The sequence below is a fragment of the Mauremys reevesii genome, linkage group 11 (assembly GCF_016161935.1).
Source record: "Mauremys reevesii isolate NIE-2019 linkage group 11, ASM1616193v1, whole genome shotgun sequence".
NCBI lineage: Eukaryota > Metazoa > Chordata > Testudines > Geoemydidae > Mauremys > Mauremys reevesii.
In genome coordinates this window covers 32,941,338-32,957,780 of record NC_052633.1, presented here as the reverse complement: position 1 = coordinate 32,957,780, position 16,443 = coordinate 32,941,338, and the positions used below count along the sequence as shown (strand labels likewise).

General features: G+C 42.7%; 1 long non-coding RNA gene across 1 annotated transcript; it reads right to left on the bottom strand.

Annotated features, from left to right (window-relative positions):
* Window positions 1–1,107: 1,107 nt before the first annotated feature.
* On the bottom strand, window positions 1,108–16,160 carry LOC120375131. The gene is made up of 4 exons (XR_005586450.1): window positions 13,477–16,160; window positions 11,129–11,325; window positions 3,344–3,464; window positions 1,108–1,189 (listed from the first exon to the last, which is right to left on the bottom strand). It is a non-coding gene; the product is annotated as an uncharacterized LOC120375131 (long non-coding RNA).
* Window positions 16,161–16,443: the final 283 nt, after the last annotated feature.

The following is a 16,443-nucleotide window of genomic DNA, read 5'->3' as shown; positions in this document are numbered from 1 at the left end:
CACTGGGAAGCTCCAGCTGGCATACTAATGCTGATTATCTGAGAAAAAGTGTCTCCTGTGCTCCTGGTAGATAGTGTGGTACTCCAGGTGATCTTCAGTGGTGCAACCCTGGTAATCACTTAGCGAGAGTCATCATTCTAATGAAGGAGAAGATGTTATAGAGACTGATCTTAACTATTTGTGACTATAGGTGATCCTTCGATATTAGAGTGGGGACATATTGACAGGGGAGTTTGGGGAAATTTGCACTGATGATGATGATGATGATGCTCACAGCATACCTGTTCTGCCGTTCTTTGAGAACTATCACTCTGGCATGTGTTGTCACTATTAGATTATTTTAACATGTAAAAGATAAAGAAAATGATAAAGGTGAAGATGTTATTATAGAACATGATGCTTTTAGTTATTATTTTATGCTCATAGCATTACACTTTCTTTTAAAATTTAAATGGATTATTTATGGACTTCCGGTCATATGTAATCATTCTAACTGGGCTCAGCCAAACTACTTAGCACTGCTTGGTATTTATAACTAACCAATATGCCTTAATATTTAAATATGTTGATGAAAATTTAACTGCAGTGTTTCCCTTTATAGTCACATCTCCAAGCCTAGGGAACTAATGCTATACCTTAACTGCTAAGTAAATCCTTGGCATTCCAAAGATCAAGATTTTAATGCTCGCAAAGTGCCTTTCAAAATATTAGTGTCAGGAGATAAGTAGATATTTTCTGCAGTTCACAGAATTTTACATAAATCTCTAAGTATCCCCAAACCAACCTCTTTACTTATTTATTTATGTTTCACAATCAAGATGTTGTTATTACTGAATTATAGGCAATAAGCCAGATCCTCCTACCTCACTCTGGCCAGAGGGGGAAAAATCTCTGATTTCAGCTATCTAATAACCGAAGAGTAATTGATTTAGCAGTTTTAGCTCACAGGGTTCCATACTTCATTCCACTCTTAAAATGGTCAGATGATTGAGAGACATTTAGTTATAATCTATATTGCTAAAATGCTGCATTTAGGTATACATACCTGTAGCAGGGTGACCCCCTGCTTCGGCCCAGAGGGGTTTAAAAGTGGCCTGGCAGGGCTTGAGAGCGGCGGTTCTCAAGACTGGGCTAATTGAGGAAGTGGCTGCAGGTGAGGCCACGCCCCAAACTGAACCACAGCTGGCCCCTATAAAAGGCCAGGGAGACAAAGGCAGTCAGTCTCTCTCTGCCTTCAGAGGGAGATGGGCCTGGCTGCTTAGGAGCTGAGATAGGTACCTAGGGTGAAGCAGGGCTGGAGAAAGGCTGAGGAGCTCTAGCCAGGAAAGCCCCAGGCTGCGGCCTAGCACAAGGCCAACGGGTACTGGGGGTTGCAGAGGGCAGCCCGGGGTAGGCCAAAGCAGCAGGTCCAAACCCAACCCTGCCAATGATGAATAGGCTGATACTGCAGTCTGCCCCAGGGTGTGGGGCTAGACAATGACTGACAGTGGCCACATACTGAGGCAAGGTAGGGATAGAGGGTGGGGGTTCCCTGAGATAAAGGGGGAAGCCCAGAGTGGAAAGGGGTTACTGCCAGGGGGCAGCACCCTGGAGAAAAGGGGCATTGGGTCCAGGGAGGGACACGGGGGCCTGAGAACAGGTGGATCACCAGCCTGCAGAGGGCACTCCGGTGCTGAACAAAGCTAATTCCCAGAGTAACCAGCAGGAGGCGCCACAGGGGTGAGTCAACCCGTTTACAATACCAAACAATGTTCTTTGGGTCATGAACACTTGATTTATACCTAAGGTTATACCTAACTGACATTTTATAAAAATTTAACATCATAATGGACACCTATGTACAGATAATTCAGGGAATGTATCATGGACACATACAGTATTTAAAGAACATTCTGGCTTGAGAATAAAACTATTTATATGGATTTTACAAAGTACAAACTAGATAATTTAGTAATGCAACTTTTATCATAAACATGCCCATAGCAATAATATAGTGAAGTCTCATTATGTTTGTAATTTTCTTTATCATAACATATATGACTAAATGCATGTGATGCCTAGGAGATATTAAATTCTTATTGCAATGGTAACAGTCTGTTATTCTGTTCTGAAATAACTGATGAATCCCATACCAAAATATTACAGCATCTCCAAAGCTCAAATATTCAAACATTTTAATGAATTCTAAATTGCTTTTCAGTTCAAACATATTCACACCTCTTTTGGTGGCTATTCCCTGAACATTTGTGCTAATGGGGCTTTGACCACACATGTTTGGAAATGGCTGTTATTTGTGTGAATACCTATATTTATATTACAAGTAAGGATTTTCATGCCCAAATATAGGTATTCACTATCACCCAATCATGAAATAGAAACAATGCCATGTGACTCAGGTGATCAATCAGACACCAGGAATAATGAATAGTCAAAGATAAAGCCAAATTAAACTGTGGATGGATATCCTATAGGATGAAATATGCTCTACTTAGGTGTTTGACAATTGCAAACTAATAATCTAATAAAAATAAAAGGCTGCTATGAACAGGAAAAGGCTGCATTCATCACATAAACTATTTGTACTAGCAGTTTATCCAGCTCTAGACAACTAGTCATGAAGAACTATGCCTTGAAGTTTCAGAAAGATGCATAGAAAAGTGCATGTATACAACTCTGGAAGAGCATGGGCAAATCAAGGATGTTTGAATACCTGTGTACATGTACAATGCCAACTTGCATGAACCTATTAGGCACACTTTTTTGGACCATGATATCCAAGCTATGATTTGTACTGATGGGTTCAGAAAAGCATCCAAAAGCTAACATGCATTCTGAAGCTCTCTGGAAATCTTATGAGAACAAACTTTCTTTTGTGATTTTTGATACATCCTTGTTTCATCCAGGCTGGAAATCCATAGTACAAGCTCTTTTGCAGTTACGACTGGAAAAATATGCCTTCCTCTTCCTCCCTTGCATTTGCACGTGACACTGGAGATCTGCTTGGGCCTAAAAATTAGGCCCAATCTAGACCCAAGCCCGAACCTGAGAGGGTTGAGTTGTCCTCACCACTGTTGACTCCTGCCCCATAGATTGTGCCAACTTCATAGCCAACTGAACTGAGCTTTAGAAGGTCAGGTTGATTTCTCATCTGACCCAGACCCAACACCTGTAGTAGGGTCCCACTGGTTTCAGAGCAGGTTACAGTGATACTATTAGCTATTTGTCTGTGACCTTTTGAAAAGATATATTCTCACTCTCAATGGGAGGCATTTGTAGCAAGACCACTCTGCCGTACTCCTACAGGGAGCAGGTGCAACAAGACAAACCTGATCCCCATAAATACCTGCTGGGATGAGTTGCAATAAGACTGGGAGCCAGAGATGCATCTTTGAAATATTGGCAACTTCTACCTTAATTTCCTCCTCTGCATGAAGAAGAGAAGGGAGAGGTGATAATTCCCCGCCCTGGAATGAAACATTTAAGATCTATCATGTCTTGCCAACATTATAAGATTAGCACAAAGAAATACACTTAAAGAGGAGAAACTTATATTGTCTCTATTAAGGATTTACTGTCACTGACTTAGCTGAAACAGGGCAAATTCATACTGAATTTGTCTGTGGACAGAAAACTGCTATTTGCACTGGTGGAGCACTGGGGTAAGCTCCATTCAGTGTACATGTGAGGATGATGAAGATTTATTATTTGTATTACCATAGTGCCTATGAGCCCCTGACATAAATCAGGACCCTCTTGTGTTAAGCGCTGTTTGAACGCAGAATAAAAAGATGGTCCCTAGTCCAAAGAGATTAAAACCTAAGGCTAAGGTGGGGAAACAGGTGGATACAGCCAGGCAGACATGGAGCACAGGAAGACAATGAGAGAATATTGATCATCACGATAGGCAGTGGGCTCAGCACACCAGCTGCCTAGCCATTGTCAAGGCTCTTTGTTTTAGCTTTTGTTTTTATTTGTGTTATCATGGTGAAGAGAAGTTGTAAGGAGGGTTTTGAAGGAGGCTAATTGGATACTGTGCTTTGCAGATGTTTTTGGGGAACTCTTCCCAAGAGTGAAGTGCAGAGTGGAGGAAAGCATGAAGGCGCTTATTTGAAAATTTAATAAGTGGGACAAGAAGACTGGCAACATTGGCTTGTTGGTCATTGTTATGAAAGTGCCATTGATATTGAACTATTTCCTATACTCAGTGGAGAATGTTTGGAAAATATGATCTGATACAATACTTTTCTTTTCCTCCCTCGTGTATTAAAGATTTTATATTGAGAGTTGGACCAGTAGTTCTTTCACATCAGGCCTTCTCTTTTTGTGTCACAAGAGAACAACCTCAAAGTCAAGTAATACACAAAAAAGAGAAAATTCTCCCTTCACGTACCCTGGCAGAAGTGGCATTTTGCAAACCCATATTTATAAATGTGGTCATTATAAACTGTGCCCTAAAGTTTCAAAATTACAAATTAGTGCTATAAAGCCTGATTAAAATAAAAATAAATAAAAAAACAGGAGGTTTTAAATCAACCCGCCCTGGTCCTAGAGCTTCTTGCTTGCACTGGAGGGAGGGTATTAAGAGGTGTAGCATACTCCTCTGCCACAGGGCCAGCACATATGAGTGGAGTCATTCCTCCCACTCTGCCCCTTATTTTGCAAGCTGTGCCTGCAAGTGGAATACCTCACCTGTAACCCGTGTGCTCCCCTCAGCACAGTCCCTGTTTCTGAGTGGCACTCACATGGGATGCACAAAGAGTGAGAGCACACACATCCATCTCTCACTGTGTGGTCATATGCATAGTGGAAGACAACTCAAGTATTTTTAGCCACAACAACTGAAACGAGCAAGAGAATTTCCATGCTTTTGATTTATAACCTGGCTTCCCAGCAAATGACAATAGCTCTTCGTTCTTTCCTCTGGATGCTTCACCCTTTCATCCTAATACACTAAATCAAATGACACACGTGTATGCATTTCTAGTCCCCTGTCCAGCATTATCATAAAGAGCATCTTAAGCTCCCTTTTCATCAGTATAATGCTGTTATTAAAAATCTTGTGTAACCTCTGTTGTGGTCTCAGGCAATTCAGTAAATATCTGCAACCATTTGCAAGTAGCTAAAAAGGCTTTTTGTGCCTGGTAATGGATGTCAAAGTCCTTCTTCAGGATTTTTTAAAAACTATTTCCACTGCAAGTCTATCAGTCAGCGTAGAAATGACATGTAAACGTTTACCTTTCAAAGCAGATTATGTGAGGCATGCAGAGCTGATGCCCATGGGATGATTTGTGTGCAGGGTTCTCACTTTAGAGCTATCCTGTCAGTTACATGATCAAAAAATAGAATTAATCATACCATCCGGGCATATAGAAAAAGTACAAGGAGTCAGAAAGCTCCTTTCTCTCCATTTCCTTCATCTGGAGCACAGTGCATGGCTCCAGGTCAGCACGTACTGGAGAGATTGTTTTCTATCAGATCCTTCTAATGCACATGCTGTAACATCAGGATCAAATCCTAAAGCTCTTACTCAGGGGTGGGCCTGGCTTTTCCACTCTTATTCATGGTAGCAATACTTACTGTGCAAGTAGTGCCACTGAAATTACTCACAGAGTAATGCGGGTTAGGGCTGAAGATTTGGATCTTTTGTTTTTATTAAATTTTACCCATCAGAACGCCCACTGACAGAGCTTAGTAAAAGCCTGGCTGAAAATGTCGCGATTTGGCCCTCAGATCTCAGTGAACACACTTGCTAATTAATCAGCTCTAATACCGATATCCTGGTAGGGAAGAGACCAGAGGGAGGGTGTTTATGCAGGGACCTATTCCATCCTACAAAGGGTGAATTCTCCCCTGTGACTAGGTAAGCTGGTTTTAGGGCAACATTGCCCTAACACACCAGCGAGTCTCCTGCAATGTTTTGTTGTTGTGGTGGGGTTTTTTTTTGTTTTGTGTTTTTTTTACACAACAGACATGAAATACAAAGCATTGGAAGAAATATTTTCAGTTGTTTTCCAAAATGACACTGACTACACAACCAAGAATGAGGCAGGCTTGGAGAGGACAGGCTGAGAGAACGATTTACATTTTGAAAGACTCACGCGTTGTTAAAGATATCTTTTCCTCCTGAAAAATTCTAAGGGGCAAAATTGGCCCTCAGATGCATTCCACTGAAGTCACCTGGAGGACTATTGACAGTCTACATTATGAAGGCAATTTAGTGAATCAGTAAAAGCTAGCTATTATTAATTTATTTGCTGCATATGGTACAATAACAGATTTCTCCAAAAGGATCAAGGGCTTGCATTATTGTACAGGAGTTTCTTGAGTAATTAGGTACATATTGTCAAGGAATTTTGCTGGCAAACCACATACAAAGCCCAGAAGAATGAACAAGAGGTATAATTTTACATTGATTCATAGATTCCAAGGCTAGAAGGGACCACTGTGATCGTCTAGTCATATACTATAATACAGGCCATAGAACTTCCGCCAAATCATTTATTTTGGAAAAATATTCAATCTTGATTTCAAAATTGACAGTGACGGAGAATCCACCACGACCCTTGGTATATTGCAAATCTAATGCTTACAGTTAAACTTGTTTCTTCCTTTTTCCAGGGTGTTGCGAGGGGAAGGGAAGCAGAGCCAAGGCTTTACCCGCTCTCAGCCTTTCTCTGTACCCTCGCTTGGAGGAGAAGAAATGGGCATACAGACCCTGCACTCCTCACTTGAATCACCTCCCATGTTGTGGCGGGTGCAAGGGGATAAGTAGAGTTGGCCCAAAACACCTTTACACCTCTGTGGACACCTGAGGTGAGTCACAGTTTAGCGCTTTGAAAATTTCCCCTCCAGTGCAATGGAAAGTAGTTTTTATATGTGGCACAAACTCTACAAAAGCCCGTCTAACTCCAGTATTACCACATACCCAGCTGTATATGTAAATAGTTCTTGGGTGGTTGAAACAAATTGGTTTCATTTTTTGCCACACAGTGGGGCATGAGGTTATTTCCTCAGAACCACATATCAAGTTATTGGTTTTACATTATTCAGGAAGCTGACCATGATGCTACAACTAAAATGAAGTAAAATTAAGTTCCACTGTTTCCTAATATGAACCAATGGGAAATGAATTAATTCCCAATGGATGTTGAGGCTAATTTCACAAGTCTCAAATGCAGTACCCTCCTATTCCTCAGGGCCACAAAGGCCCACAGTGAAACAGATGCAGTTTTGCTGCCTGAGATGAGGTGAGAATAGGATTTCAGTCCCTTGCATCCCAGAACACATGGATCCCCAATCACTGCTCTTGTATAAGAGGACCATGCTGGATTTACTTGCAGCCGCATAGTAACTTTGCTGCTGCCCTGCAGAGTAAGTGAGGGATAACTGCATTTTAGCCAGTCAGGCTTGGTGAGGAGGTAAAGGAGATTTGCTCTTAATGAAAGACTTACGGGCCAGGTGATAGCTGAACACAAGCAGGCAGGAAGTATGAGGCTCCCTGCAAGCCTGAATGTTGGTGGGTAATGTTGGTCAGGGATACAGAGAGTGATGGCCTTATTTTTAAAGAGGGGGAGAAGGAAGGAACAGAAGCTGAACAAATGCATCTGAAACCCCCCCAAAAAGCTATGCGTGGTACCCATCCTCCACTGGTTACCAACTCCGAGGATCTGATACTCTCATTGCATGCTTCAAGTAATTCCAATGGCAGGTACTACTGTCCTGTGATGGCAGGATTCATCCACAAATACACGAGTAGCAGCAACAGAATTTTTTTTAATGGATTTCTAAATAGGGACTAAAAGTTTTAAGTGGCTGGAGTCCAGATCTTTATATTTTCATTTCACAGGAGAAGCAACACTGTGCTTTGGGGAGAGGGCAAGTTGGGGGTGCCTTGACAGCAAGAGAGAGGTAACATGTAGTCCTGAAGAAATGGTTCTATGAAGAGTAATTTTAAAAGTGGTTTCTAAGAAGTAGAATCCACCTATCAAGTCAACTTTGAGCATATCTGTTTTACTGTTTTCCTCTGATTTTGGAAACAATGATCAAAAACATCCTGTACACTGAAGCCCTGTTCACGCTATTAAATGTCACCTCCACTGTGCCCATCGCACTGATGCCAGGGGGCCTCAATAACATTGGGACTCTTGGCACTAGGACATGCCATAGGGACATATTCTCCCTAAAAACAAAGGAACTAATTGACCTCTAGTCTCCAAACAACTTTTCTCAAGGTTGTCAGTGAATTGCAGCATGGCTACTTCAAATTACTACCACAGTGGGGAAAATGAGAGTGAACACTGGGTGCTTTATCATAGCCTCTGCAGGTTGGTGGTGGTAAAGTAAAGCTGTCATCCCATGGCAGCACGGAGCGCTGGAACACAATATTCATGTACCTATGTTTAAGTCAAATCACTTTGTTTTAACATTACAGCGTTGGCTCCTTCAACTTAACAACAGTTTAATGAGGTTCATGCCACTGCTTGAGTCTGAGCACAATTGCACGTTTCTTATTAAAAGAATTCCCCATACATTTAAATTTCCTGATACCATCCCAAATTGTATTGAATACTGTGAAGAAGATTTTGACCAAAAGCATCTATTTTATGCTTTTTTCAGGGTTTTATATACACCTCTACCCCAATATAACGCTGTCCTCGGGAGCCAAAATATCTTACCACGTTATAGGTGAAACCGCGTTATATCGAACTTGCTTTGATCTGCCAGAGTGCGCAACCCCACCCCCCCAGAGCACTGCTTTACCGTGTTATATCCAAATTCGTGTTATATCGGGTCGCATTATATCGGGGTGGAGGTGTAGCTGCAAATACAGCTCTGCAAGCAGTGTAGCTCTAATGCTGGGCCCCTGTGAATAACTGAGTGCCCTCATCTCTTGTTAAAGCCAATGGGATTCAAAGGCACTGAGCACCGTACAGAAAGTAGCAGTACCTTACACAATTAGGTAATTTGTCAGGACTACATGTTACCTTTCTGTTACCAGAGAACACAGATGCTCCAGAATGCTGTTAAATGATGCTCTGAGCACTTCTAAGAAGAAAGGATGGTCTTTTGGTCAAGGCACTAGACTGGAACAATGGGTCTGGGCTCCGCTCGGGAGTTCTTGTATGACCATGGGCATATCATTTAATCTCTCTGTGCCTCAATTTCCCGTCTCTAAAATGTAGATACTCCCACTTCCTTACTACAAGTGGTGTTCTAGGAACACATTCATTAATGATTGTGTGGTGCTCAGATAATACGGTTCTATGGGTCATATAAATCACAAGGGAGTACAAGTATCAGGGTGTGAGGTCTTAAATAACATTTTCCTACAAGGCATTTGATCTTTCTTTCTCTTTCCCACCCTATAATAGAGAATGTAGTCATATAAAGATTTGGTACCTGTCCCAAAGGGCTTGCAGTCTAAGGCCTACAGACCTTTACCATGTCAGATAAAGATTTCTGTGAAAAACAGGGGTTGGTATCAGGGCATATCTTACTGTACCTTGGATTAAAAATATTTATCTTATTTTACAACTGCTGTATGTACTGAGGCCTGGGTTTTTCAAGGCATTTAGGCTTGGCTGTGCTGAGTGTCACAACCCCTAACTGATTTAGGAGCCTAAATATCATTTTCAAAAGGCAGTTAGGCACTTAGGAGACTGTCCCATTGACAGCTAGGGGATTTAGTCTAAGCACCTAAATCCCTTTTGAAATCAGTTTGGGGTTGTGACACTGAACACAGCCATGCCTAAATGCCTTGACAAGCCTGGGCCTCTGGAGCTAATGGTAAATTTGATTTAAAAAAACAAACAGGGTAAACCATGATCTTTTCATGCTGTGCTGTAGAGATGCACCTTGAAATATCGGAGTTTAGTGCCTGATTCTACCTCTGAGATCTGCAGGCAGAGCGTACCCATCCCACAAGGGGTGTTCAGCCACCTCTGCAGCAGCATGCCCTCAGTCCCCTAAATTGCTCTCCATAGCCCAGGAATCCACGTGGGGGGAAGGGATGGGCAGGGGAGGATTAGGTCGGCAAGAGGTGTAGTACATCAACCCCCTTGCACTCAATCCTCAAGGACTTGTCATGCAGTGAGAATTTTGCAGCCTTCCCTCCATAGTGGGGATCCTTCTTTAAGGGGAGTGGTGGGAGCAGCCACAGCCAGGACGCTGCATGGCAGCATGATTCCAGTGGAATCACGCTACCAAGCACCAAGACCAGGACCAGGTGTTCTGCAATTCTGTGATTAGAAGGGCCTAACCTACCACTGATCCCCACAGTCTATTGAGTGAGTGGGACTCTAACCCCTACGGACTAACAAGGGAGAAATATCTGTGAGGTCCCCCTGCAAAGATTTCCCTATTCTTTAGCTCTCGTTCATGGGTTTCCTCCCACAAAAGGGCAATCAGGCTTTCAGGGATCTATATTTTGGGGGTGGGGAAGAGGTTAAATGAAGGTCACTGACATTATGGGAACCTGAGAGAATCTTGTTCACAAGTGAACAAATAGGACAACATATTTATTTGCTCTGACCTTTCCCAAAATCCCTCTGACCATCAGCACTGCACGTGTACTTTCATAAAACGAAAACAAGTGCAAGCTCAAAAGGGAAGGAAATAGCAAGGCTTATGCTTTCCTTACTTTTGCAATCACTTTTTAACATGCCGTATAATTGCCACGATGACATGTGCTCATGCAGATAAGAAAGAAAACTGTTGTAGAACATGTACCTATGTAGTCCTGAAATGTTGCTTAAGTTACCCACAGACCACAAATAACATCTCCTCCATCACTAGATGAAGAAAAGAGGCTTTTGAGAATGTTATCTTTCCACTCTCCAGACTAGCTTTTCCTCCTCTAACGTCCAACACATACTGTACCTTCAAACACATGCTGGGTCTTCAACGAAGACTTCAGGATAAATAGCGTGAGTGTGTTTTCCTGGGAACTCCTGTTTACTGAGAGTGACCACCTACTGCTTTCTCCCTACATAGGATTATTTTCATTAATGAGTAACACTAATCACCAATTAATTTTTGTTAATACGAACACACAGCCTTTGATTATTATTATTTCCAATAACATCACAAACTGCCCAGCAGTTTCCCATAATAAAAGAAGGTCTGGTACCTGACCCAAAGGGCTTGTAGTCTAAGGCCAAGAGACCTTTACCATGTTTGAACATGGTTGTGAAGAATCGAGCTGGTGTTTTGTCCTAAGCTGTTTCAGTTGCAATGCCCTCAGGGTACCTATCCCACTGTTCCTGTTTCAGTGCCCAGAGTACAGCATTTTGGGAGTCTTCACAAGGCCACCAGTGCACTGCAGAGCTGTAGAGGGAGGAGTCATTTAATCATTTCAGCTTGTCTACATTCAAACTGGCACTAACCAGGTTATTCTGAGACAGTTAAGCTTTAATCAATTATTAAACCTCCTGAAAAGTTGTTCATTTTAACTGGTAATTAGATAATTTCCAGGCTGTTTGTGGGCATTTGTGTGTGAGAGAGTGTTCAACTGACATTCCAGGGCTTTAATCAGTTTAATTTCTGTTTTGCAACCTTGCAGTCTCCTTATTGGTGAATTAGCACAGTAATGCAGAAACTCTCGAATAATGATGCGGGCATAAGGTCAATTTAACAACACAAAACCATCTATTTATTGTTGAAAGAGGTTGCCGCATAGAGCTGGTCAGAAAATGGCTTTTCTTCTGCAAAAAGTTTAATAGACTTTTTGTTGGGAAAAAAAAAACATTTCAAGTTCTGAGACAAAAGATTGAGTTTTGGCTGAAAGTTTTAGACAAAAGCTCAAATTTTTCTATGCAAAGCAGACACTTTTTGTGAAAAACTATCAAAGAACAGTTTCAAGGGAAAATTTTTGACTGAAGAAATGTTGCTTCAGCTGCTGGTACAAACAGTTTCCCTCTCCCCAAGGCAGGAAACACACACCTCAACTTCCTCCCAGTGTTACTACTTTAGCGAGGGGTCCTTCACTCTTTAGGGGCTGTCTGGGGTTGTTCCAAGAAACACACTCACCCAGATAACACAGTAGCTCTTACATTTCTCTGGTGTAGATCTGGTTTCTGAACCCCGCCCACCTAGGGTTCAGAGCCCAAGCTGCAAATCGACACTGCTGTTTTTAGTACTATAGCACACACCTGAGTCTGTAGACCCTGGCTCTGAAACACATGGCCGCAGGTTTGAAAACGCAATGGAGACACACCCTGTGTTGCATTTTGAAGGAAGTGTTATAGCCTCCATAGCTCCCTTCATCTGTTTGTGTCTTTTAGATTATAAACCAGTTATTGTCTCTCTCTCTTTTTGCACAGTGCCCAGCAAAGTGGGATCCTAATCCTAATTAGGTACTAACATAACAAATCATTAATTACATCTTTGGTTCTTTCAGCATTTGGGGGTTTTATGGCTGCCCTTCTTTCCCTTTGATGCTTATCGATGCACCCTTAGATTTATCTTCTCCCACAAAAATAATCCCATTCACAAGGGAACCTGAGGTGGTCGTTTTATCCCGAATGTTGTTTCTCATCAGGGCTGGGGGTTGAGCTCCCGCCGGGCGGCACTTGGGCAGCTCCCGATCAGTGGTGCAGTGGGGCTAAGGCAAGCTCCCTGCCTGCTCCGGCCGCACACGGCTCCCAGAAGCAACCAGCATGTCCCTGAGGCTCCTGGGGGGCATGTGGCTTTGCGCGCTGCCCCTCCCTGCAGGCACTGCCCTCACAGCTCCCATTGGCTGCAGTTCCCCTTTCCCGTCCAATGGGAGCTCTGGGGGTGGTGCTTGCAGGCAGGAGCAGTGTGTGGAGACCCCTGTCTCCTCCCTGGAGCCACAATGGTGTGCTGGCCACTTCCGGGAGACAGCCTGCCTTAGCCCCGCTGCGCCCCCGGACTTTTAGCGGCTGGAGATCGTGACTGACTGTCAGAGGCTCCAGGATTGACCAGTCGATCGCGATCTACCAGTTGGTGACCACTGATGTATACACATCCACATCATTGTAATTTACTTATGTAGGTTTATTTTGCGGACTCAGTAATAAAGATAATGCTGTGAAAAGTGATATTTGTATGTTTGTTAATATAACTTTTCACAGCAAGTCCTGGCAACTTAAGACCTGGATGGAGGGGTGGTGGGTGTGAGGCTGCGGGGGCCAGGGAGGAGGGATGGAGAGGTGAGGGGTGAGGCAGCAGAGGCCAGGGGTGATGGATGGGGGGCCCCACCACCACATGGTTGGAGGTGTGGGTTGGCATCTGGGTCTGGAGGTTGGCGCCCTGGGCCAGCACCCACTGGAGCCAAAAAGGTCGGCACCCACAGCTGCAGGGCTGGGGATAAGCACCTGCTGCCACACAGCCGGGGGTCGGCACCCGGAGCCGGCACCTGCTGCTGCGCGACCAGGGCCGGGGTTGGCACTTGGGGTCCGTGCCTGCTGCTGCACAGTCGGGGTAAGGGTCAGGTCAGAGTCCAAGGCCAGCACTCACTGGATCCTGCTGCTGCTCAACTGGAAGCGGAAGGTGGAGTCCAGGGAAAGCACTTGCTGGAGCCTGGGGTTGGTGCCCGCTGGTGCATGACCAGGGCTGGGACTCTGCATCTGCATCACAGGCTCTATTTGGGAGTAACAGAAAGTAGAGTTTCAAAGAAGCAAATATTCTAAAAATAAAAGTGCCCTGCACAAACTGAATGGGATCATGTGGGAGGGGGGAGCAGGAGAGGAACATATTCATAGTCTATGCTATTTAACTGACGCAGCAGCTGTGGGGAGGAAGAGCTAGCAGGTGTGCCTAAGGCAAAAGTTCTGCTAGGGCTATAAGTCTAAATAAAAGGGGAAGTAGAATGTGAACAGTGCTGGAGTAAGGAGGCAAGCTGCACCTGCTCCTTGCAAAATATCTGGCAGCAAAAGCAGTAACAAAATTAAAAAAAACCCACTGGAAATGTCAGTGTTGATGAAAGCAGGAGAAAAGGCAAAGGGAGAGGAACATGCCTTTTGAATAAAGTGATCCCAAATATATTGAGTCCAAAAGGTTAGGGGCCAAATTCTGCTCTCTCATCAAATGACACAATTCTCATTGACTCTACTGTGAGCTGAACATGTCTATAATTTGGGACTGTGTATGCAAAGAATGGAAGAGCAAATTTTAGCTCTACAGGTTTGTAAATGACGATATTCAAAACCAGTTTGAAACACCTGCTCATTGCCACTATCCAGACATCTTCTGTGCTGCCTGGGAATAGTCCTGCAATATTGGGCAAAATTCCCACTGACTTGAATGGAATTTTCCTGAGCGAGGACTACAGCTCTTGGGGCTATATTTTTATTTCTTTTTGTTTACAGAGTTTTCTATCATTCAACAATATATGAAGCACAACTGAGCAATCCACAATGCAGCTTTAAAAGCGGGAATTCTTTTTCCTGCTTGAAGTGGAAACTGCCCCCAGAAATGAAGCTGTCATGCCACTGCAAGCAAATGTAACCAATATTTCTTTCTGGGATTTAGTATAGAACACAGATTCCAAATTATTAACATTTTTCTGAAGTCATCTCAGGTAGGTGACTTGCTTTAGGATCTGATGTTATTGCCATTTCACTTTCGGTGCATTCATTGGGTTATTTTTCTATTCTGTCCTGCAAATCATAATACTTATGTGAGAATATATGTAAATGCAGAGCATATACATGTATTTTTAGTACATTCTGTTCCCTCAGCTGTGCTTGGGTAACCTGTTAAGCTTCATTTCCTTGCTTCTGCATGAACACAATGCACAGCATGAAGCGATGTTTGTAATTCAATAAAAGACCTGCAAAATTGCACATTGGTTCGTAGAAATAAAAAAAATCCTGCCTCAACACCAGCAATGAGAATGCTGTGCTGTGTATAGTTGTTTAATTTAATAGAGAGTGGAGACTATGACTTCACCCACATAAGTGTCTGAGAACTGTATAAGCTTTTCCTTTTAAGTAAATCAATATTTTGATGTTAAAAACCATTTCCTGTTATTCCCCCAGCTCTTTTTTAACCCCATTTCACAGAGTCAATCAGCTGTTCAAAACATTATTCGTGTGAGATTTCCTTTTTTCATGAAGAGCTTCTCACAGTTCTGCATCATTTGATGTGATATAACCTTAAGAGGTTGCAGTCAGAGAAACAGAGCATAGCTCTGAGCTGAAATTGGGGCCAAAAAAGTTATCCATTGTTTTGCAAAGGTATACAATGAATGCATGGCCAGATCCTCAGTCTGTATAATTCTGCATAGATCTATTGAAGATCTGAGCCTTATTCTACTGGGATGAATTTTTGAAACATTTTCTGAATCAGTAATTTTGTTTCACCTACAGTCCCTTATTTTTACCATCCAACCCTTCTACCTCTTGGCTAGCAGCAGGGGCTGAACATAACACTAGAAATGAGGGAAGAAAATGGGTGACAGAAATATAGCATGTATTGCAGTTTATTAATACATCTGATATTACTCAAGCTGTGGGTGGAGTGTTCCTTTAACAAGAGAACTCCTCTTTTATGCTCAATATGCTGAATCTTCATTCTGGCCACAATTCAACAAGGTCCTTAAGCCCATACCATTAAGTGTGTGAATAGCCCAGTGATTTTAATGTGACTATTTATGTGTTTATGGCCTTTGTTGAATTGCAGACTATATTATTTATTATTTAGCATATAAAATAATACAGTGAATTTTAACACGAGGAACAACATTAGCACCAGCTTCCTTTCTATTTCTTCTTTGCCTCCACTCGTGTTAAATATGATATGGACTCTTAGACTGTGAATATTCAGCCTTTACGTGGGTGGGATTTTCAAAAGAGCCCACCACTAGCCTAACTTTGATCCCAGTGAAGTTAGTGATAAAACTCCCAATGACTTCAGTGGGGGCTGAGTTGAGCCAGTGCTGAGAGCATTTGAAAATCCCTCCCTATGGGGATATTCTAACACTGAATTTCCCTTCTCCAAAAAATATGGAGTAATCAAACCACTAGAGAGATGCCACATCAGCAATGAAACCACATGGAGAAAAACTTATTAGGATACTCATCCTTCTTCTCTGGGCAGGACAGGCTTGGCTCTTGGCCCAAAAGGTCAGAAGAGGCAGAATGGGCATTCTCATTCTTCCCCCGAAGAACTGGGGTGCAACCCATGCTCTGGCCACACACTGTCCACACTGTCATTTATACAACCTGAAATAGAGAAAAAATACCTGCGAAGATAAATCATTCCCAAATACAAATGACAGATAGTGACTGGGAAAAGACTTATGTTACTTAAGTGACCAGTAACAGGGCTAACATGTCATTAAGGGGGGAAAAATAGTGGTGGTTCTCCCTCCAAACTCGCATAACCCATTCTTGCCACTAGAATGAGATATCACTTTGAGAAGCAAGGAACAGTTAATATTATTGTCATTTAACAGTTACCAATAGGCTTCAGTCTGTACGC